At 42.8% G+C, this 22,543-nt stretch overlaps 1 long non-coding RNA gene across 1 annotated transcript in view; it reads left to right on the forward strand.

The window, feature by feature from the left end:
- Window positions 1–11,097, forward strand: part of LOC128656641 (uncharacterized) — a 44,592-nt gene extending 33,495 nt beyond the window's left edge. Inside the window, exon 2 of the long non-coding RNA XR_008402037.1 lies at window positions 10,263–11,097. This is a non-coding gene — a long non-coding RNA (uncharacterized LOC128656641). The remainder of the gene's footprint in view (window positions 1–10,262) is intronic.
- The last annotated feature ends 11,446 nt before the right edge of the window (window positions 11,098–22,543 follow it).

The following is a 22,543-nucleotide window of genomic DNA, read 5'->3' on the forward strand; positions in this document are numbered from 1 at the left end:
GGCTGGAACAAAGGTAAGCAGGCCAAGAAACCTGCCTCTGCTACCAAGACAGCATGAGATGTTGGCCCCCGATCCGGGACCGGATCTGGTGGGGGGCAGACTCTCTCTCTTCGCTCAGGCTTGGGCAAGAGATGTTCTGGATCCTTGGGCGCTGGAAATAGTCTCCCAAGGTTATCTTCTGGAATTCAAGGGGCTTCCCCCAAGGGGGAGGTTCCACAGGTCTCAATTGTCTTCAGACCACATAAAAAAACAGGCATTCTTACATTGTGTAGAAGACCTGTTAAAAATGGGAGTGATTCATCCTGTTCCATTAGGAGAACAAGGGATGGGGTTCTACTCCAATCTGTTCATAGTTCCCAAAAAAGAGGGAACATTCAGACCAATCTTAGATCTCAAGATCCTAAACAAGTTTCTCAAAATGGAAACCATTCGAACAATTCTTCCTTCCATCCAGGAAGGTCAATTCATGACCACGGTGGATTTAAAGGATGCATATCTGCATATTCCTATCCACAAGGAACATCATCGGTTCCTAAGGTTCGCCTTTCTGGACAAGCATTACCAGTTTGTGGCACTTCCGTTCGGATTAGCCACTGCTCCAAGACTTTTCACAAAGGTACTGGGGTCCCTTCTAGCGGTGCTAAGACCAAGGGGCATTGCAGTAGTACCTTACTTGGACGACATTCTGATTCAAGCGTCGTCCCTTCCACAAGCAAAGGCTCACACGGACATCGTCCTGGCCTTTCTCAGATCTCACGGGTGGAAAGTGAACGTAGAAAAAAGTTCTCTATCTCAGTCAACAAAAGTTCCCTTCTTGGGAACAGTAATAGACTCCTTAGAAATGAGGATTTTTCTGACAGAGGCCAGAAAATCAAAACTTCTAAACTCTTGTCAAGTACTTCATTCTGTTCCTCTTCCTTCCATAGCGCAGTGCATGGAAGTAATAGGTTTGATGGTCGCGGCAATGGACATAGTTCCTTTTGCGCGAATTCATCTGAGACCATTACAACTGTGCATGCTCAGTCAGTGGAATGGGGATTATACAGACTTGTCTCCGACGATACAAGTAGATCAGAGGACCAGAGATTCACTCCGTTGGTGGCTGTCCCTGGACAACCTGTCACAGGGGATGAGCTTCCGCAGACCAGAGTGGGTCATTGTCACGACCGACGCCAGTCTGGTGGGCTGGGGCGCGGTCTGGGGACTCCTGAAAGCTCAGGGTCTTTGGTCTCGGGAAGAATCTCTTCTCCCGATAAATATTCTGGAACTAAGAGCGATATTCAATGCTCTCAAGGCTTGGCCTCAGCTAGCAAAGGCCAAATTCATATCGGACAACATGACGACTGTTGCGTACATCAACCATCAGGGGGGAACAAGGAGTTCCCTGGCGATGGAAGAAGTGACCAAAATCATTCAATGGGCGGAGTCTCACTCCTGCCTCTTGTCTGCAATCCACATTCCAGGAGTGGAAAATTGGGAAGCGGATTTTCTGAGTCGTCAGTCATTTCAACCGGGGGAGTGGGAACTCCATCCGGAAATCTTTGCCCAAATCACTCAATTGTGGGACATTCCAGACATGGATCTGATGGCCTCTCGTCAGAACTTCAAGGTTCCTTGCTACGGGTCCAGATCCAGGGATCCCAAGGCGACTCTAGTAGATGCACTAGTAGCACCTTGGACCTTCAAACTAGCGTATGTATTCCCACCGTTTCCTCTTATCCCCAGGCTGGTAGCCAGGATCTATCAGGAGAGGGCATCGGTGATCTTGATAGCTCCTGCGTGGCCATGCAGGACTTGGTATGCAGACCTGGTGAATATGTCATTGGCTCCACCATGGAAGCTACCTTTGAGATGGGACCTTCTTGTTCAAGGTCCGTTCGAACATCCGAATCTGGTCTCACTCCAACTGACTGCTTGGAGATTGAACGCTTGATTTTATCAAAGCGAGGGTTCTCAGATTCTGTCATTGATACTCTTGTTCAGGCCAGAAAGCCTGTAACTAGAAAAATCTACCATAAAATATGGAAAAGATATATCTGTTGGTGTGAATCTAAAGGATTCCCTTGGGACAAGATAAAAATTCCTAAGATTTTATCCTTTCTTCAAGAAGGTTTGGAGAAAGGATTATCTGCAAGTTCTTTGAAGGGACAGATTTCTGCTTTGTCTGTGTTACTTCACAAAAAGCTGGCAGCTGTGCCAGATGTTCAAGCTTTTGTTCAGGCTCTGGTTAGAATCAAGCCTGTTTACAAACCTTTGACTCCTCCTTGGAGTCTCAATTTAGTTCTTTCAGTTCTTCAGGGGGTTCCGTTTGAACCCTTACATTCCGTTGATATTAAGTTATTATCTTGGAAAGTTTTGTTTTTGGTTGCAATTTCTTCTGCTAGAAGAGTTTCAGAGTTATCTGCTCTGCAGTGTTCTCCTCCTTATCTGGTGTTCCATGCAGATAAGGTGGTTTTGCGTACTAAACCTGGTTTTCTTCCGAAAGTTGTTTCTAACAAAAACATTAACCAGGAGATAGTCGTGCCTTCTTTGTGTCCGAATCCAGTTTCAAAGAAGGAACGTTTGTTGCACAATTTGGATGTAGTTCGTGCTCTAAAATTCTATTTAGATGCTACAAAGGATTTTAGACAAACATCTTCCTTGTTTGTTGTTTATTCTGGTAAAAGGAGAGGTCAAAAAGCAACTTCTACCTCTCTCTCTTTTTGGCTTAAAAGCATCATCAGATTGGCTTACGAGACTGCCGGACGGCAGCCTCCTGAAAGAATCACAGCTCATTCCACTAGGGCCGTGGCTTCCACATGGGCCTTCAAGAACGAGGCTTCTGTTGATCAGATATGTAAGGCAGCGACTTGGTCTTCACTGCACACTTTTACTAAATTTTACAAATTTGATACTTTTGCTTCTTCTGAGGCTATTTTTGGGAGAAAGGTTTTGCAAGCCGTGGTGCCTTCCATCTAGGTGACCTGATTTGCTCCCTCCCTTCATCCGTGTCCTAAAGCTTTGGTATTGGTTCCCACAAGTAAGGATGACGCCGTGGACCGGACACACCTATGTTGGAGAAAACCGAATTTATGTTTACCTGATAAATTACTTTCTCCAACGGTGTGTCCGGTCCACGGCCCGCCCTGGTTTTTTAATCAGGTCTGATAATTTATTTTCTTTAACTACAGTCACCACGGTATCATATGGTTTCTCCTATGCAAATATTCCTCCTTTACGTCGGTCGAATGACTGGGGAAGGCGGAGCCTAGGAGGGATCATGTGACCAGCTTTGCTGGGCTCTTTGCCATTTCCTGTTGGGGAAGAGAATATCCCACAAGTAAGGATGACTCCGTGGACCGGACACACCGTTGGAGAAAGTAATTTATCAGGTAAACATAATTTCTGTTTTATGTTTACCTGATAAATTTCTTTCTCTTGTGATGTATCGAGTCCACGGCCCGCCCTGTCTAAGACAGGTAGTATATTTTTATTTAAAAAACTTCAGTCACCACCCTATAGTTTCTCCTTTTTCTTCCTAGCCTTCGGTCGAATGACTGGGGGGTGGAGCTAAGGGAGGAGCTATATGGACGGCTCTGCTGTGGGTGCTCTCTGCCGCTTCCTGTAGGGAGGGAGAATATCCCATAAGTATGGATGAATCCGTGGACTCGATACATCACAAGAGAAATAAATTTATCAGGTAAGCATAAATTCTGTTTTTGCTTACATTTTGCATTGCAAGTCTAGTGTATATTGCAGTCACTTATTAACTTCTATATACAGGTTTAATATATGCATTTAGTGCCTTGCAGCCTTACTGGCATCCTTACTCTAAGGCTGTGCCATGAACTTGTTTTTTACCATTATAAACAAATGTTTGTATTAGGCAGCCTTTACTTATATTCACATATGCATGGTATTGTGTTTATGCTCTTTTGGCATTTCTACATTAGCTCTATGCTTCATAACATGTTTCTGCAAGTATAAGCTAATATTTTTATTATACACAACCCAACTTTATTTATATTCATGCAATAGTACTGGGTTCCATGTTAATGGTATTTTGGCATTTCTATTCTAGTACTGTGCTACATGTCGTATAAGCTAGGTGTTTATTATCCACACTGCTTGCTTATTCTCATTTATCTATAATACAGTGTTTCTTAGTTATTGCAATTTCTAGCATAACTACATTAGTATTAGGTTTCTTAACTTGTCTTTCTAAAAGCATAAATTAATGTTTTTATTATCCACAGTTTTGTGTTTACATTTATACAATAGTACTGTGTTAATATGGTAATTATCCACAGCTCTTACTTCAATATTGTGCATTATAGTTGTTGCTTGTCTGGCACAACTACATTAGTGCTGGAGTTCATACCTTGTGTTTGCACATATAAGTTATGTTTTCCATTGTTCATAGATCTTGCTTCTTTGCATTTATGCATACTGTACTGTTCTCACAGCTTTCGTGTTACTAGTGTATTTGTGCTGTGTCTCATAACTTATCCTCTGCAGATGTTACTGTTTTTTTTATTTTTCACAGCTCTCACTTAATTGCGTTATCTATGATGTGCCTCTTATCTTTCTACGCATTCACTTTATTACTTGATAACTTCTACAGAACTGGAAGTTATGCGGTAGCCCAACATTTTGCAAATCCGGGTTTATCTCCATGGGTGCCCAGAGGCAGAAGTTTTTTTCACTTTCTGCAATGACATTTTTTTAGTCAAAATTTTTCTGCAGGTCATTTTGAAATTAAATACAATATTAAATTAGGCAGCTATACTAAAGCAACAGTTAAATTGCAATATACTGATTAACTGGAGAATAAAGCTAATTAAAGTTTTATATATTATATTGGAGTAGTTAAAAGGAGGCAGTCATCAATCAATGCGCTGCTCCTTTGCAGTGCTACCCCGTATTTGACTGTTCTCTTCAAACAGTGCTTTGCTGTGGCTGCACTGTGTTAAGAAAAATGTACACAATGCAGCAAAGTGCTGTTTAAAGAATAGCCTGTTGTGGAGCAGTGCTGCAAATCTAATGTGCTAACTATTCTCTCATGTGTCCCATTCTTTTTCTGCAGACATGCTGCATTTTCTGCGATGACATCTCAGATCACGGCATGTTCTGCCTTGGGGCATGGGTGTAACAGTAATAATGGGCATTTCCTTTTTATAAATGTATTTGGCTCTTATTTTTAGTTGCTTTGTGCTTCACTATATTATATGAGCATCTGGAACTGCCTCAGCATGGGTCAGACCCCTTACAGGGTAGACCTTTAAGATTTTATTCCGCCATACAAGATCTTGCTTGCAGACGGTTATCTTTATACCATCTTGCCCAGCATGGTAATGGATGTATCAGTACAGTTTTGCAGGCCAGGATCTTCCCTACTGTCTAGGTGCCTCTAGATGTTTTTCATAAGTTTATTCTATTAAAGCGGAATTCCTGATTTTATCCTGTTATAAGTATGGTTTATTTCAGCTGTTTCAGAGGTCATAGAAGCTGCTCTGCGGCTCTACTATGATTCAGCCACAAGGGTTGGGAAGCCCAGGTTCTCTCTTTGGCATCAGCCTGTCAATTATTTATTCCGGTTACTGTCTGTTTTGTCTTCATGCTCTATCAGGGATCTATATTCTGACTTCTCATACTTGGATCTGGGTTCTGAGGAATCTAGTTTTCAGTTTCAGAATTTTTTTTTTTTTTTTTTTCTAAAGTTGTTCACTTTAAGGTTTCAGATTTATAAGCCTGTTGGCATTGGAATTTCTCTGAGAGGCTATTTAGAGGCGCATTATTTGCTTATTGCTGGCAATATCAGTTATGGGATCTTGTTCTCCGGTTCTTTGCATTCCTGAGAACAAAGTCAACAGGTCTATGCCATCTAGTGTTAAGCTTATCTATTTAGAAAGTTGGAGGTGTTTATATCCAGCTGTGGTTGCTTGCTTCTCTCGGCCAGTCAGTTTGCACTTCTTGCCTATTTCTTGATTTTATCAGCTGGTTGATTGTTGGATCAATCTGTTCCTCTTCTGAGGGTGTTAAAGCAGGAATAATTTATGATATTCTTTTCTCTCTTGCATCAATGCCTCCTTTTTAATACATAAATAAAAAGAGTAGCGCTCAACCTGGGAACGAGCAATAGCATAATAGTATATTCTATGGCTAGTTACCACCCAAGGAGCTGCCTCTTTTTGCTCAACATGTGCCTTTCACAGAGAAGAACTTTCCTGGAGTACAGTGCAGTCCAGTCCCAAAATACCAGGCAATCCCTCTCTGAATCAGAGAAACCAGACGTACATTTTGGCCTAGTTTGGGCCTCGTCAGTGAGGTGGTAACCGGGCCATAGAACAAGCCACTGAGCTCTTCGTTCCTGGCAGACTGCTTCTTTCAGTTTGTATTATGACCCTGGGAAAAGTTTCCCTAAGGGTGATAGGGGAAACCAGACTTGGACTCCTTGCCCAATGTGCTTAAAGGGATATGGCTGCACCTCACTGATGAGGCCCAAACTATCGTCTGGGGTTGCAGTTTCCCTTGTTCAGAGGAGAATTGCCTGTTATTTCGGGGCTGAACTGACCTTGTTAGGTGGGATCAGACTGATATACTTCAGAAAAGTTTTTACCTCTATGAAAAGCACAATTGGGCAAATAGAATCTACTCCCAGGTGGTAACCGGGCCATAGAACAAGCCACTGAGCTGTTGTTCATTCCTGGCAGACTTCTCCTCTTTCTGTTTGTCCTTTTATATTTTAGTATCTTATTAGCATTGCAGCCACTGCCCTACAAATTTGCTTTGTTCTCTTGGTTTTCTTTGTTGAAACTAAACCTAGGTAGGCTCATATGCTAATTTATAAGCCATTCAAGGCCGACTCTTATCTCAGTGCATTTTGACAGGTTTTCACAGTTAGAGGGCATTAGTTCATGTGTGCAGTAAAGATAACAGTATGCTCACTCCTGTAGTTATTTATGAGTCAGCACTGATTGGCTAAAATGCAAGTCTGTCAAAAGAACTGAAATAAGGGGGCAGTCTGCAGAGGCTTAGATGCAAGTTAACCACAGAGGTAAAACGTATATTAATATAAAATGTTGATCATGCAGAACTGGGGAATGGGTAATAAAGGGATTTATCTATCTTTTTTTAAACAAAAATAAACATTTCTGGAGTAGACTGTCCCTTTAAGCCTGCGTTAATTTTTTTTTTTGCATACCCAGTTGTCCATTAGTCTTTCATAGTCCACTGCTAGACAGTTTGTCAGCGAAAAAGTTCAAACAAAACACAATAATATGGTGGAACACGTTCTAAGTAAAATATGTGGTCACAGCATGAAGTGTTAAAGGCTGCCATGAGGCAAGAAGAATGCAACAGCTGCTAGTTTTACTCCTGGGAGATATATATATATAGATAGAGAGATAGATAGAGAGAGATAGATATATATATATTCCTTCTGACAAATGCACTCACAGGCCTTTTTGAAGTGAACAAAACTTGTTTTTAATGGACCGTTTTCGGGGAGAAATTCCCCTTCGTCAGCATAACAAAACTGTCAAACATACACGCTTAATATACACACATGTGAAATTAACAGATTGTGAATACCTGTGTACACTCAGTGAAGGCGCTATCTTGCCGTGCTGGAACGCACTCCATGCGTTCCACTCTTAGTGAACCGGAAGTGCTTCAATAGAGGTCACTTCCGGTATATGCAAACTTATAAAACATCTATATATAAGATATTAATTGGCTTAAAACTCATAAGGCTCATCTTCAGCCAAAAAGTGTGATTAACAAAAAACCACAGTGTCACCTTGTAGAGCTGCGTGTGCAGCCGAATATCATACCGGTATGTTTCTAAATTCGAATCAAAACATGAAATACAACCCACTTTGTAATGTTAATCTGCACATAATCTTATTCTTCTACTATGTGGAATGTATACATACTCAAACCAATTATCTAACTACCGTGTTGCTATGGTGCCGCACATCATAGTGACAGTGATTACCGCATTTAACAATATGCGAGAATGACGTGTCAGCACCATAGCACGTTACTTGAACTCTGTGTTACGAGTGAAACACTTCAGTGTAAGAAACATTGTGTTATATCTCCCTACAGGCAGATTTACAATCAAGACCCCAAGCATAATAAAATAGCATATATTTACACGAACATATGATAATTTTCAGCACCCAGCCGTTATATATCCTTACAAAAAAATTGTATCTAATGTCGAAATTACTGACATCAATAAACAGCAATAATACTGCAGCTAACTCACTCTAGTGAACTAAGTTGGTGCCTTCAAGAAGGCTTTTCCAATAGTATTCATATTATTTCAAACCTTACACCTCCAAAACATATTAGATGATAACCTTATATTTACAAATTACATTGCTCACTCAGGATGTGAAAGGAAATATGAGTAACCCCCACCACTGTATTGCAGAGACATACATTCACAAACTATTCTTATACATTCAACAAAAGTTGAAGCCAAGGGGTATTGTCCCTGTTCACATATCCAAGAGTCCAAACCAAATATATTACAGGACCGACAGGCACAGGACCCACTGTTTTAATACGACTCAGCACTCACACAACAGGAACATTCTGGCAAAGTCCCTTTAAGTTAGCCAGTAGGGGTACTCCACCAGGCAACTCACATCCTTAGATTCTGGAGAAAGACAATGGTAACCCACCCGGGGGGTGTCTGGTCCCCTGAACGGCATGGAGTCCAGATGGATCCCATTCCTATTCAGGACAAGGGTATATGGTGGAAGATCCGCCCCACCAGAGGCTGGACCCCCATCAAACCCTATGTAGTGGTGCACAACACCCGTGGCAGTACCCCAGAAATGTGTCTCCAATCTAGATGAGTGCCTTAAAATCTGGTGGTGAATCTAAGCCCCCCTGGGTATACAGTCCCCAACCGGTACATCCATTCTGCCTCTCTTCTAAGCAAGGCCCTGTTACGATCTTCTCCCCTGTCCAGACTGGGAATATGATCAATTAAGATATATCTGATGGATGAAACTTGATGTGCCATCTGAGCACAGTGCCTCGGTTGGTCTGACTCCCCCTTATTTAATGCAAGACGTATCGCCCGTCTGTGATTGGCCATCCTCTCACGGAGTGTGCCAATGGTTTTACCCACATAGAACTGGGCACATGGACAAAACAATAAATATACCACAAATGTGGTATTACATGACAGGGAGTGGTTGATACACCCTATTAGTGTGTGGGTGATGGAAGTTTTTGTTGACAATAAGGCCATTACAGGTGGTACAGCCTAGGCATCAATATGAACCCTTAATGTTGATTTTTGTAGCCATGGTATAACTTGTTTTGGGGTCCGTCCGGACCAGTATATCTCGAAGATTGGTGCCCCTATGATATGGGGCACCAATCTTCTAGATATACTGGTCCGGACGGACCCCAAAACAAGTTATACCATGGCTACAAAAATCAACATTAAGGGTTAAGCACTTTTGGTTCACTAAGAGTGGAACGCATGGAGTGCGTTCCAGCACGGCAAGATAGCGCCTTCACTGAGTGTACATAGGTATTCACAATTTGTTAATTTCACATGTGTATATATTAAGCATGTATGTTTGACAGTTTTGTTATGCTGATGAAGGGGAATTTCTCCCCGAAAACGTTCCATTAAAAACAAGCTTTGTTCACTAAATTTTTGCACCCAGGCGGCAGCCGACTCCAGGAGGGTAACAAAAAATTATATATTATATTATATTATATTATATTATATTATATAAGAATATTCTACATATACCTATGTACATCATTTCCTATGATCAGAAGGCGGCCACTTCTTTTTTTTTTTTTGAGAGCCGCATTTATTTTTGTGATAGTGAAACTAATATATGGATTTGCACAGATCTTACTGTGTTTTACTTTCACAAGAATAAATGTGGCTCTAAAAAGAGCCGAATGCCACACGCGGCCAACTTCTTCTGCATTTGGATCATAACAAATTATCTGAATGCTCATGCCTATTAGCTACTAATGGTGGTTTTTGTTTTTTGTCGAGCTCTTTACTAAGGAGCAATACATAACTGCATGATTCCTGATCACTAAAACATTGAAGCATAGCAGATGCACATTTAGTTTGGTTACCAGGCATATTTTCTATTTCATTACAAAATGTGGTACTACTTTGCTAAATTGCTTGCTATTGCTTGGTATATGCTTTAATTTACAGTACATGACTCAAAAGTTACAATGCTAGTTAAAGGAAAATAATTTTTTTTTCTTTCATTTTACAGGGATGAATTGTAAAAATTCCACCACTCCGATCCAAAAATAGTATTAAAATGGGATGCTGTACTGTACTCCCAGAAGCTTATTTTATTAATATTATTTTTAATCAACGGCAATGCAGCTTGTTTTGGATTTGTTACGCTGTTGAAAGCGGCATGGAAATGTGGTTTTCTTTGGCTTTTCTAAAACTGCGAATAAGTTGCAAGTGACATCTGAAGAACTTACATTAAAGCAGATTAATTTATTAATTTGTTATTGAAGCAGGAATGTTCAATCATTTTGATGCAAGACAACTCAAACTGTGTAATATCTGATTTTTGAAATGAATGACATTTTGTTTTAATCTTTGGCTACCTTTTCAACTTCAGCAATCAGCCTCGTTGTTAACGTAACAAGTGGGTCACCAAATGGCACTACAGTACTCGCACAACTTTGTTTCTGCTAAACGCTGCTAAACATCTAGAAAATAAGCTTCCTTCTCAGAGCTTGTTTTTGACGTGGTGTTGTAGAAAAGCATGTTGTGGCTCGTCAAAAGCCTTCCTTTATTGCTAGGCAAAGTGTATGTTTGCATTTACAGTTCTGCCAGGCTTTAAGCACATTGCCCAGCAAATGTCACGAGTGAAAGCTCTAGACGCCCAAAATTATGCTGCTCAGATTGAACATTTTAAGACATTTTCATTTATAGTGGCAACCTACGCTATGTCCATATTCCTTCCTTTTGATGCAGTTTGAAGTTCATTTTGTGTTTAAACCTTTAGTATGTACTGTGTAAGCTATGTTCTTGTCACTGAACAGTTTATGCAGTTTTGCTTTGCCAAATAAATTACAAAGCAGAAACCACGTGATTTGTATTTCTTTCATAGATTCGAGGTCTGAATGGTTTTAATTTTTTTATTTAATAAACTTTTCTCTGCATACCAGCCTTGTCTACATGCTTGATAAACATAAACAATGAGGTTCTCACATTCTGAGCTGCAGCCTCCAGGATTACTGTACCATAAACCAGTACAAAAGGTATTAGCACAACCTTTAAAGGGACATAAAACCCAATTTTCTTCTTAAATGGAAAGAGTCCACAGCTGCATTCATTACTTTTGGGAAATAAGAACCTGGCCACCAGGAGGAGGCAAAGACAACCCAGCCAAAGGCTTAAGTACTCCCCACTCCCCTCATTCCCCAGTCATTCTTTGCCTTTCGTCCCAGGAGGATGGCAGAAGTGTCATCATATTTAATTTTTGGTTTGGTCTCTTAAGGAGGGTAGTACTCTTTGGCATTGGACAGGAGTTTTAAGTAGTCCTGTCAGTCTTGCAGTGAGGGCTTGGATGAAAGTTAGAGTCCGGAGATGCAGGGAGTTTCTGCGAAATCATCCCATCTCATATTAACAGCTCCTTAAGCAATCAGCGTTGTCTAACTTTAATTCGCTACCTGCTTTCTTCTCAAGTCCATGGCGGAGGCGATGCTACTATCCGTCACACTTGAAGGGCCGTGTTCCTGTTCCACGGCATAGATTCCGGTAAGATTGTTTCATTTTACTTTATTCGCAATGTACTGTAATGTGAATGTTTCCCCAGAGACTTGCGGGTCTAACTTATAACATAAGGGTCACAGTGAGTCTCTTTTAGTATCTTGGAATCGAGGGTAAATATCTTGTCAGGGGGGTTTATAATCATGTTTATGTGATTTAACCTGCTTATGTGCAATGTTTACTGGGCTCGGGGTTGGAACATTGAGGCCTTTGGAAGTGATGTGGCCTTTGGGCTGGACGCTCTTGTTTGGACTGTATGGTTCACCTTGTGTTCAGGCGTGGCTATGTTCCGTTACATTTCCGCATTCCCGACCGTGTGGCAAAGGAAATTTTTTAGTCCGCAGGGGTCTGGTCATAGGAGGTGGTGAGTGCCCCAGCCATTGGGGGTGTCAGGTGCTGTTTTAGTTTTTTCACTACTTTAGTCCATATTTAAATATCCTCTATCCAGCTATGGGGAATTCTGATGCTGAGACTATTTTTTTATTTCAGATTCTGTGTCTGGTGATGAATATGGAGTGGCCTCGTTGACGCCTGTCAACCAATTTTGTTCCGTATGCCATTTTAGAGCGCCTGGTTCCTCGGGCTCAGGGCTATCCAGGGACTGCTGAGCCATCCGCCTCTAGGGGTCCTGTCCTTCGAGAGGCGAGTTCCCTACCAAATCATACTTCTGCACATGCGGGTAACCCAGTTTATGGTTCCTCCATGCGGGGTGGCGTATTTTCGCTTCCACATAATGTTGACAATTGTTAGTCTGCAGAGTTTATTTGAGAATGTGCTTGTGCCCTATTGTCCCGGACCTTCCGCCTTGGGGAGGGCCTCTACAGTTCCCTGCGGCGGTATCTGTCCCTGAGTGTTGTGCCTTCTGTTACTGGATTGCGCGCCTTCGCGTGTTGCTCAGACATGTTTTCTCCAACATAGGTGTGTCCGGTCCACGGCGTCATCCTTACTTGTGGGATATTCTCTTCCCCAACAGGAAATGGCAAAGAGCCCAGCAAAGCTGGTCACATGATCCCTCCTAGGCTCCGCCTACCCCAGTCATTCTCTTTGCCGTTGTACAGGCAACATCTCCACGGAGATGGCTTAGAGTTTTTTAGTGTTTAACTGTAGTTTTTATTATTCAATCAAGAGTTTGTTATTTTAAAATAGTGCTGGTATGTACTATTTACTCTGAAACAGAAAAGAGATGAAGATTTCTGTTTGTATGAGGAAAATGATTTTAGCAACCGTTACTAAAATCCATGGCTGTTCCACACAGGACTGTTGAGAGGAATTAACTTCAGTTGGGGGAACAGTGAGCAGTCTTTTGCTGCTTGAGGTATGACACATTCTAACAAGACGATGTAATGCTGGAAGCTGTCATTTTCCCTATGGGATCCGGTAAGCCATTTTATTCACACAGTAAATAAGGGCTTCACAAGGGCTTATTAAGACTGTAGACATTTTCTGGGCTAAATCGATCATATTTACACATATTTAGCCTTGAGGAATCATTTAATCTGGGTATTTTTTGTAAAATAATATCGGCAGGCACTGTTTTAGACACTTTATTCTATTGGGGCTTTCCCTAATCATAGTCAGAGCCTCATTTTCGCGCCGGTATGGCGCACTTGTTTTTGAGAACAGCATGACATGCAGCTGCATGTGTGTGGAGCTCTGATACATAGAAAAGTCTTTCTGAAGGCATTATTTGGTATCGTATTCCCCTTTGGGCTTGGTTGGGTCTCAGCAAAGCAGATTCCAGGGACTGTAAAGGGGTTAAATATAAAAACGGCTCCGGTTCCGTTATTTTAAGGGTTAAAGCTTCCAAATTTGGTGTGCAATACTTTTAAGGCTTTAAGACACTGTGGTGAAATTTTGGTGAATTTTGAACAATTCCTTCATACTTTTTCGCAATTGCAGTAATAAAGTGTGTTCAGTTTAAAATTTAAAGTGACAGTAACGGTTTTATTTTAAAACGTTTTTCTTCTGTTATGTGTGATCAGTCCACGGGTCATCATTACTTCTGGGATATAACTCCTCCCCAACAGGAAATGCAAGAGGATTCACCCAGCAGAGCTGCATATAGCTCCTCCCCTCTACGTCAGTCCCAGTCATTCTCTTGCACCCAACGACTAGATAGGATGTGTGAGAGGACTATGGTGATTATACTTAGTTTTTATGACTTCAATCAAAAGTTTGTTATTTTAAAATAGCACCGGAGCGTGCTATTACTTCTCTGGCAGAGTTTGAGGAAGAATCTGACAGAGATTTTTTTACTATGATTTTAACCGGAGTCGTTAAGATCATATTGCTGTTCTCGACCATCTGAGGGAGGTAAAGGCTTCAGATCAGGGGACAGCGGGCAGATGAATCTGCATTGAGGTATGTGGCAGTTTTTATTTTCTGAATGGAATTGATGAGAAAAGCCTGCCATACCGTTAAAATGACATGTATGTATACACTTCAGTATTCTGGGGATGGTATTTCACCGGAACTACTGTGTTAAAGGTCACTAATCCTTTTAATAACTATTCTCATGTTAAACGTTTTTGCTGGAATGTAGAATCGTTTACATTGCTGAGGTACTGTGTGAATAAATATTTGGGCATTATTTTCCACTTGGCAGTTTTTTGCTTTAATTGTGACAGTTTCGTTTCTCTTCACTGCTGTGTGGGAGAGGGAGGGGCCGTTTTTGGCGCTCTTTGCTACGCATCAAAAAATTCCAGTCAGCTACTTTTATATTTCCTGCATGATCCGGTTCATCTCTGACAGATCTCAGGGGTCTTCAAACTTCTTTGAAGGGAGGTAAATTCTCTCAGCAGAGCTGTGAGAATTCTTATAGTGACTGTGAATAAAAAACGTTGTTTTGTTTTCTTATGTACAAATTTAATTAGTGTTGTTTTTTACTAATGGGAACAAACCTTTGCTAAAAGTTGTGTTGTTTTAAAGTTTGATGCTATAACTGTTTTTCAGTTCATTATTTCATTTAATCGTTAGTACCTCTTTGAGGCACAGTGCGTTTTTTTGCTAAAAAAGATTATAACCAAGTTGTAAGTTTTTTTTGCTAGTGTGTTAAACATGTCTGACTCAGAGGAAGATATCTGTGTCATTTGTTCCAATGCCAAGGTGGAGCCCAATAGAAATTTATGTACTAACTGTATTGATGCTACTTTAAATAAAAGTCAATCTGTACAATGTGAACAAATTTCACCAAACAGCGAGGGGAGAGTTATGCCGACTAACTCGCCTCACGCGACAGTACCTGCATCTCCCGCCCGGGAGGTGCGTGATATTTTGGCGCCTAGTACATCTGGGCGGCCATTACAGATAACATTACAAGATATGGCTACTGTTATGACTGAAGTTTTGTCTAAATTACCAGAACTAAGAGGCAAGCGTGATCACTCTGGGGTGAGAACAGAGTGCGCTGACAATGCTAGGGCCATGTCTGATACTGCGTCACAGCTCGCAGAGCATGAGGACGGAGAGCTTCATTCTGTGGGTGACGGTTCTGATCCAAACAGATTGGACTCAGATATTTCAAATTTTAAATTTAAATTGGAGAACCTCCGTGTACTACTAGGGGAGGTCTTAGCAGCTCTCAACGATTGTAACACCGTTGCAATACCAGAGAAACTGTGTAGGTTGGATAAATACTTTGCGGTACCGGCGAGTACTGACGTTTTTCCTATACCTAAGAGACTAACTGAAATTGTTACTAAGGAGTGGGATAGACCCGGTGTGCCGTTCTCACCCCCTCCAATATTTAGAAAGATGTTTCCAATAGACGCCACCACTCGGGACTTATGGCAAACGGTCCCCAAGGTGGAGGGAGCAGTTTCTACTTTAGCTAAGCGTACCACTATCCCGGTGGAGGATAGCTGTGCTTTCTCAGATCCAATGGATAAAAAATTAGAGGGTTACCTTAAGAAAATGTTTGTTCAACAAGGTTTTATATTACAACCCCTTGCATGTATCGCGCCGATTACGGCTGCGGCAGCATTTTGGATCGAGTCGCTTGAAGAGAACCTTAGTTCCTCTACGCTAGACGACATTACGGACAGGCTTAGAGTCCTTAAACTAGCTAATTCTTTCATTTCGGAGGCCGTAGTACATTTAAGCCAGCATTGGTAGCATAATGGCTAGCTGACCTACCTTGCAAGCAGAAGGTTTTCAGGGATACCTTCCCAAACTTACGGCTAAGAACTCAGGATTCGCCATACAGGCACGCAGGGCACTGTGGCTAAAATCCTGGTCAGCTGATGTTACTTCTAAGTCCAAATTACTTAATATACCTTTCAAGGGGCAGTCCTTATTCGGGCCCGGTTTGAAAGAAATTATCGCTGACATTACGGGAGGTAAGGGCCACGCCCTACCTCAAGACAAGGCCAAAGCTAAGGCTAGACAGTCTAATTTTCGTCCCTTTCGGAATTTCAAGACAGGAGCAGCATCAACCTCCACTGCACCAAAACAGGAAGGAGCTGTTGCTCGTTACAGGCAAGGCTGGAAGCCTAACCAGTCCTGGAACAAAAGCAAGCAGGCCAGGAAACCTGCTGCTGCCCCAAAGACAGCATGAACCGAGAGCCCCCGATCCGGGACCGGATCTAGTAGGGGGCAGACTCTCTCTCTTCGCCCAGGCCTGGGCAAGAGATGTTCAGGATCCCTGGGCACTAGAGATCATATCTCAGGGATACCTTCTAGACTTCAAATTATCTCCCCCAAGAGGGAGATTTCATCTGTCAAGGTTGTCAACAAACCAGATAAAGAAAGAAGCGTTTCTACGCTGCGTACAAGATCTGTTAACAATGGGAGTGATCCATCCGGTTCCGTGGTCGGAACAAGGACAAGGGTTCTACTCAAACCTGTTTGTGGTTCCCAAAAAAGAGGGAACTTTCAGGCCAATCTTAGATTTAAAGACTCTAAACAAATTCCTAAGAGTTCCATCGTTCAAAATGGAAACTATTCGGACAATCTTACCCATGATCCAAGAGGGTCAGTACATGACCACAGTGGATTTAAAGGATGCTTACCTTCACATACCGATCCACAAAGATCATCACCGGTATCTAAGGTTTGCCTTCTTAGACAGGCACTACCAGTTCGTAGCTCTTCCATTCGGATTGGCTACGGCTCCAAGAATCTTCACAAAGGTTCTGGGTGCCCTTCTAGCGGTACTAAGACCGCGAGGGATTTCGGTAGCTCCGTACCTAGACGACATTCTAATACAAGCTTCAAGCTTTCAAACTGCCAAGTCTCATACAGAGTTAGTTCTGGCATTTCTAAGGTCGCATGGATGGAAAGTGAACGAAAAGAAGAGTTCTCTCTTTCCTCTCACAAGAGTTCCATTCTTGGGGACTCTTATAGATTCTGTAGAAATGAAGATTTACCTGACAGAAGACAGGTTAACAAAACTTCAAAATGCATGCCGCGTCCTTCATTCCATTCAACACCCGTCAGTAGCTCAATGCATGGAGGTGATCGGCTTAATGGTAGCGGCAATGGACATAGTACCTTTTGCACGCCTACACCTCAGACCGCTGCAATTATGCATGCTAAGTCAGTGGAATGGGGATTACTCAGATTTGTCCCCTACTCTGAATCTGAATCAAGAGACCAGAAATTCTCTTCTATGGTGGCTTTATCGGCCACACCTGTCCAGGGGGATGCCATTCAGCAGGCCAGACTGGACAATTGTAACAACAGACGCCAGCCTACTAGGTTGGGGCGCTGTCTGGAATTCTCTGAAGGCTCAGGGACTATGGAATCAGGAGGAGAGTCTCCTACCAATAAACATTCTGGAATTGAGAGCAGTTCTCAATGCCCTTCTGGCTTGGCCCCAGTTAACAACTCGGGGGTTCATCAGGTTTCAGTCGGACAACATCACGACTGTAGCTTACATCAACCATCAGGGAGGGACAAGAAGCTCCCTAGCAATGATGGAAGTATCAAAGATAATTCGCTGGGCAGAGTCTCACTCTTGCCACCTGTCAGCAATCCACATCCCGGGAGTGGAGAACTGGGAGGCGGATTTCTTGAGTCGCCAGACTTTTCATCCGGGGGAGTGGGAACTTCATCCGGAGGTCTTTGCCCAAATACTTCGACGTTGGGGCAAACCAGAGATAGATCTCATGGCGTCTCGCCAGAACGCCAAACTTCCTCGCTACGGGTCCAGATCCAGGGATCCAGGAGCAGTTCTGATAGATGCTTTGACAGCACCTTGGAACTTCAGGATGGCTTATGTGTTTCCACCCTTCCCGCTGCTTCCTCGATTGATTGCCAAAATCAAACAGGAGAGAGCATCAGTAATTCTAATAGCACCTGCTTGGCCACGCAGGACTTGGTATGCAGATCTAGTGGACATGTCATCCTGTCCGCCTTGGTCTCTACCTCTAAGACAGGACCTTCTGATACAGGGTCCATTCAAACATCAAAATCTAACTTCTCTGAAGCTGACTGCTTGGAAATTGAACGCTTGATTTTATCAAAACGTGGTTTTTCTGAGTCGGTTATTGATACCCTGATTCAGGCTAGGAAGCCTGTTACCAGAAGGATTTACCATAAAATATGGCGGAAATACCTATACTGGTGCGAATCCAAAGGTTACTCCTGGAGTAAGGTTAGGATCGCTAGGATATTGTCTTTTCTACAAGAAGGTTTAGAAAAGGGTTTATCAGCTAGTTCATTAAAGGGACAGATTTCAGCTCTGTCCATCTTGTTACACAGACGTCTGTCAGAAAATCCAGACGTCCAGTCCTTTTGTCAGGCTTTAGCTAGGATCAAGCCTGTGTTTAAAGCTGTTGCTCCACCATGGAGTTTAAACTTAGTTCTTAACGTTTTACAGGGTGTTCCGTTTGAACCCCTTCATTCCATTGATATAACAATGTTATCTTGGAAAGTTCTGTTTTTAATGGCTATTTCCTCGGCTCGAAGAGTCTCTGAGTTATCAGCCTTACATTGTGATTCCCCTTATCTGATTTTTCACTCAGACAAGGTAGTTCTGCGTACTAAACCTGGGTTCTTACCTAAGGTAGTCACTAACAGGAACATCAATCAAGAGATTGTTGTCCCATCCTTGTGTCCAAATCCTTCTTCAAAGAAGGAACGTCTTTTACACAATCTGGATGTAGTTCGTGCCCTCAAGTTCTACTTGCAGGCAACTAAAGATTTTCGCCAAACTTCTTCCTTGTTTGTCGTTTACTCTGGACAGAGGAGAGGTCAAAAAGCTTCTGCTACCTCTCTCTCTTTTTGGCTTCGTAGCATAATACGTTTAGCCTATGAGACTGCTGGACAGCAGCCTCCTGAAAGAATTACAGCTCACTCCACTAGAGCTGTGGCTTCCACTTGGGCCTTTAAGAATGAGGCCTCTGTTGAACAGATTTGCAAGGCTGCAACTTGGTCTTCGCTTCATACTTTTTCCAAATTTTACAAATTTGACACTTTTGCTTCTTCGGAGGCTATTTTTGGGAGAAAGGTTCTTCAGGCAGTGGTTCCTTCTGTATAATGAGCCTGCCTATCCCTCCCGTCATCCGTGTACTTTTGCTTTGGTATTGGTATCCCAGAAGTAATGATGACCCGTGGACTGATCACACATAACAGAAGAAAACATAATTTATGCTTACCTGATAAATTCCTTTCTTCTGTTGTGTGATCAGTCCACGGCCCGCCCTGTTTTAAGGCAGGTAAATATCTTTTAAATTATACTCCAGTCACCACTTCACCCTTGGTTACTCCTTTCTCGTTGATTCTTGGTCGAATGACTGGGACTGACGTAGAGGGGAGGAGCTATATGCAGCTCTGCTGGGTGAATCCTCTTGCATTTCCTGTTGGGGAGGAGTTATATCCCAGAAGTAATGATGACCCGTGGACTGATCACACAACAGAAGAAAGGAATTTATCAGGTAAGCATAAATTATGTTTTTGTGCTTTGTTATCAAGTTTATGCCTGTTTAACATGTCTGAACTACCAGATAGATTGTGTTCTGACTGTGGGGAAGCCAAGGTTCCTTCTCATTTAAATAGATGTGATTTATGTCATAAAAAATTTAGTAAAAATGATGCCCAAGATGATTCCTCAAGTGAGGGGAGTAAGCATGGTACTGCATCATCCCCTCCTTCGTCTACACCAGTTTTGCCCATACAGGAGGCCCCTAGTACATCTAGCGCGCCAATACTCCTTACTATGCAACAATTAACGGCTGTAATGGATAATTCTATCAAAACATTTTAGCCAATATGCCCACTTATCAGCGAAAGCGCGACTGCTCTGTTTTAGAAAATACTGAAGAGCATGAGGACGCTGATGATATTGTTTCTGAAGGGCCCCTACACCAGTCTGAGGGGGCCAGGGAGGTTTTGTCTGAGGGAGAAATTTCAGATTCAGGAAAAATTTCTCAACAAGCTGAACCTGATGTGATTACTTTTAAATTTAAGTTGGAACATCTCCGCGCTCTGTTTAAGGAGGTGTTATCCAATTTGGATGATTGTGATTATCTGGTCATTCCAGAAACACTATGTAAAATGGACAAGCTCCTAGAGGCCCCGGGGCCCCCCGAAGCTTTTCCTATACTCAAGCGGGTGGCGTACATTGTTAATAAAGAATGGGACAGGCCCGGTGTACCTTTCGTACCTCCCCCCATATTTAAAAAATTGTTTCCTATAGTCGACCCCAGAAAGGACTTATGGCAGACAGTCCCCAAGGTCGAGGGGGCGGTTTCTACTCTAAACAAGCGCACCACTATACCCATAGAAGATAGTTGTGCTTTCCAAGATCCTATGGATAAAAAATTAGAAGGTTTGCTAAAAAAGATGTTTGTTCAGCAAGGTTACCTTCTACAACCAATTGCATGCATTGTCCCTGTCACTACAGCCGCGTGTTTCTGGTGCGATGAGCTAGAAAAGGCGATTATTAGTAATTCTTCTTCTTATGAGGAGATTATGGACAGAATTCGTGCTCTTAAATTGGCTAATTCTTTCACCCTAGACGCCACCTTGCAATTGGCTAGGTTAGCGGCGAAAAATTCTGGGTTTGCTATTGTGGCGCGCAGAGCGCTTTGGTTAAAATCTTGGTCAGCGGATGCGTCTTCCAAGAACAAATTGTTTGACATTCCTTTCAAGGGGAAAACACTGTTTGGCCCTGACTTGAAAGAGTTTATCTCTGATATCACTGGGGGCAAGGGCCACGCCCTTCCTCAGAATAGGTCTTTCAAGGCCAAAAATAAACCTAATTTTCGTCCCTTTCGCAGAAACGGACCAGCCCCAAGTGCTACGTCCTCTAAGCAGGAGGGTAATACTTCTCAAGCCAATCCAGCCTGGAGACCAAGGCAAGGCTGGAACAAAGGAAAGTAGGCCAAGAAACCTGCCACTGCTCCCAAGACAGCATGAGATGCGGGGCCCCCGATCCGGGACCGGATTTGGTGGGGGGCAGACTCTCTCTCTTCACTCAGGCTTGGGCAAGAGATGTTCTGGATCCTTGGGCGCTAGAAATAGTCTTCCAAGGTTATCTTCTGGAAGTGATTCATCCTGTTCCATTAAAAGAACGAGGGATGGGGTTCTACTCCAATCTGTTCGTAGTTCCCAAAAAAGAGGGAACGTTCAGACCAATCTTAGATCTCAAGATCCTAAACAAGTTTCTCAAGGTTCCATCGTCCAAAATGGAAACCATTCGAACAATCCTTCCATCCAGGAAGGTCAATTCTTGACCACGGTGGATTTAAAGGATGCGTATCTACATATTCCTGTCCACAAGGAACATCATCGGTTCCTAAGGTTCGCATTCCTGGACAAGCATTACCAGTTCGTGGCGCTTCCTTTCGGATTAGCCACTGTTCCAAGGATTTTCACAAAGGTACTAGGGTCCCTTCTGGCGGTGCTAAGACCAAGGGGCATTGCTGTAGTACCTTACTTGGACGACATTCTGATTCAAGCGTCGTCCCTTCCTCAAGCAAAGGCTCACACGGACATAGTCCTGGCCTTTCTCGGATCTCACGGATGGTAAGTGAACGTGGAAAAGAGTTCTCTATCTCCGTCGACAAGAGTTCCCTTCTTGGGAACAATAATAGACTCCTTAGATATGAGGATTTTTCTGACAGAGACCAGAAAAACAAAACTTCTAAACTCTTGTCGGATACTTCCTTCCGTTCCTCTTCCTTCCATAGCGCAGTGCATGGAAGTGATAGGTTTGATGGTAGCGGCAATGGACATAGTTCCTTTTGCGCGCATTCATCTAAGACCATTTCAATTGTGTATGCTCAGTCAGTGGAATGGGGACTATACAGACTTGTCTCCGAAGATACAAGTAAATCAGAGGACCAGAGACTCACTCCGTTGGTGGCTGTCCCTGGACAACCTGTCACAAGGGGTGACCTCCCGCAGACCAGAGTGGGTCATTGTCACGACCGACGCCAGTCTGATGGGCTGGGGCGCGGTCTGGGGATCCCTGAAAGCTCAGGGTCTTTGGTCTCGGGAAAAATCTCTTCTACCGATAAATATTCTGGAACTGAGAGCGATATTCAATGCTCTCAAGGCTTGGCCTCAGCTAGCGAGGGCCAAGTTCATACGGTTTCAATCAGACAACATGACGACTGTTGCGTACATCAACCATCAGGGGGGAACAAGGAGTTCCCTGGCGATGGAAGAAGTGAACAAAATCATTCAATGGGCGGAGACTCGCTCCTGCCACCTGTCTGCAATCCACATCCCAGGAGTGGAAACTTGGGAAGCGGATTTTCTGATTCGTCAGACATTGCATCCGGGGGTGTGGGAACTCCATCCGGAAATCTTTGC

The sequence above is a fragment of the Bombina bombina genome, chromosome 4 (genome assembly GCF_027579735.1).
Source record: "Bombina bombina isolate aBomBom1 chromosome 4, aBomBom1.pri, whole genome shotgun sequence".
In the NCBI taxonomy this organism is placed as follows: Eukaryota; Metazoa; Chordata; class Amphibia; order Anura; family Bombinatoridae; genus Bombina; species Bombina bombina.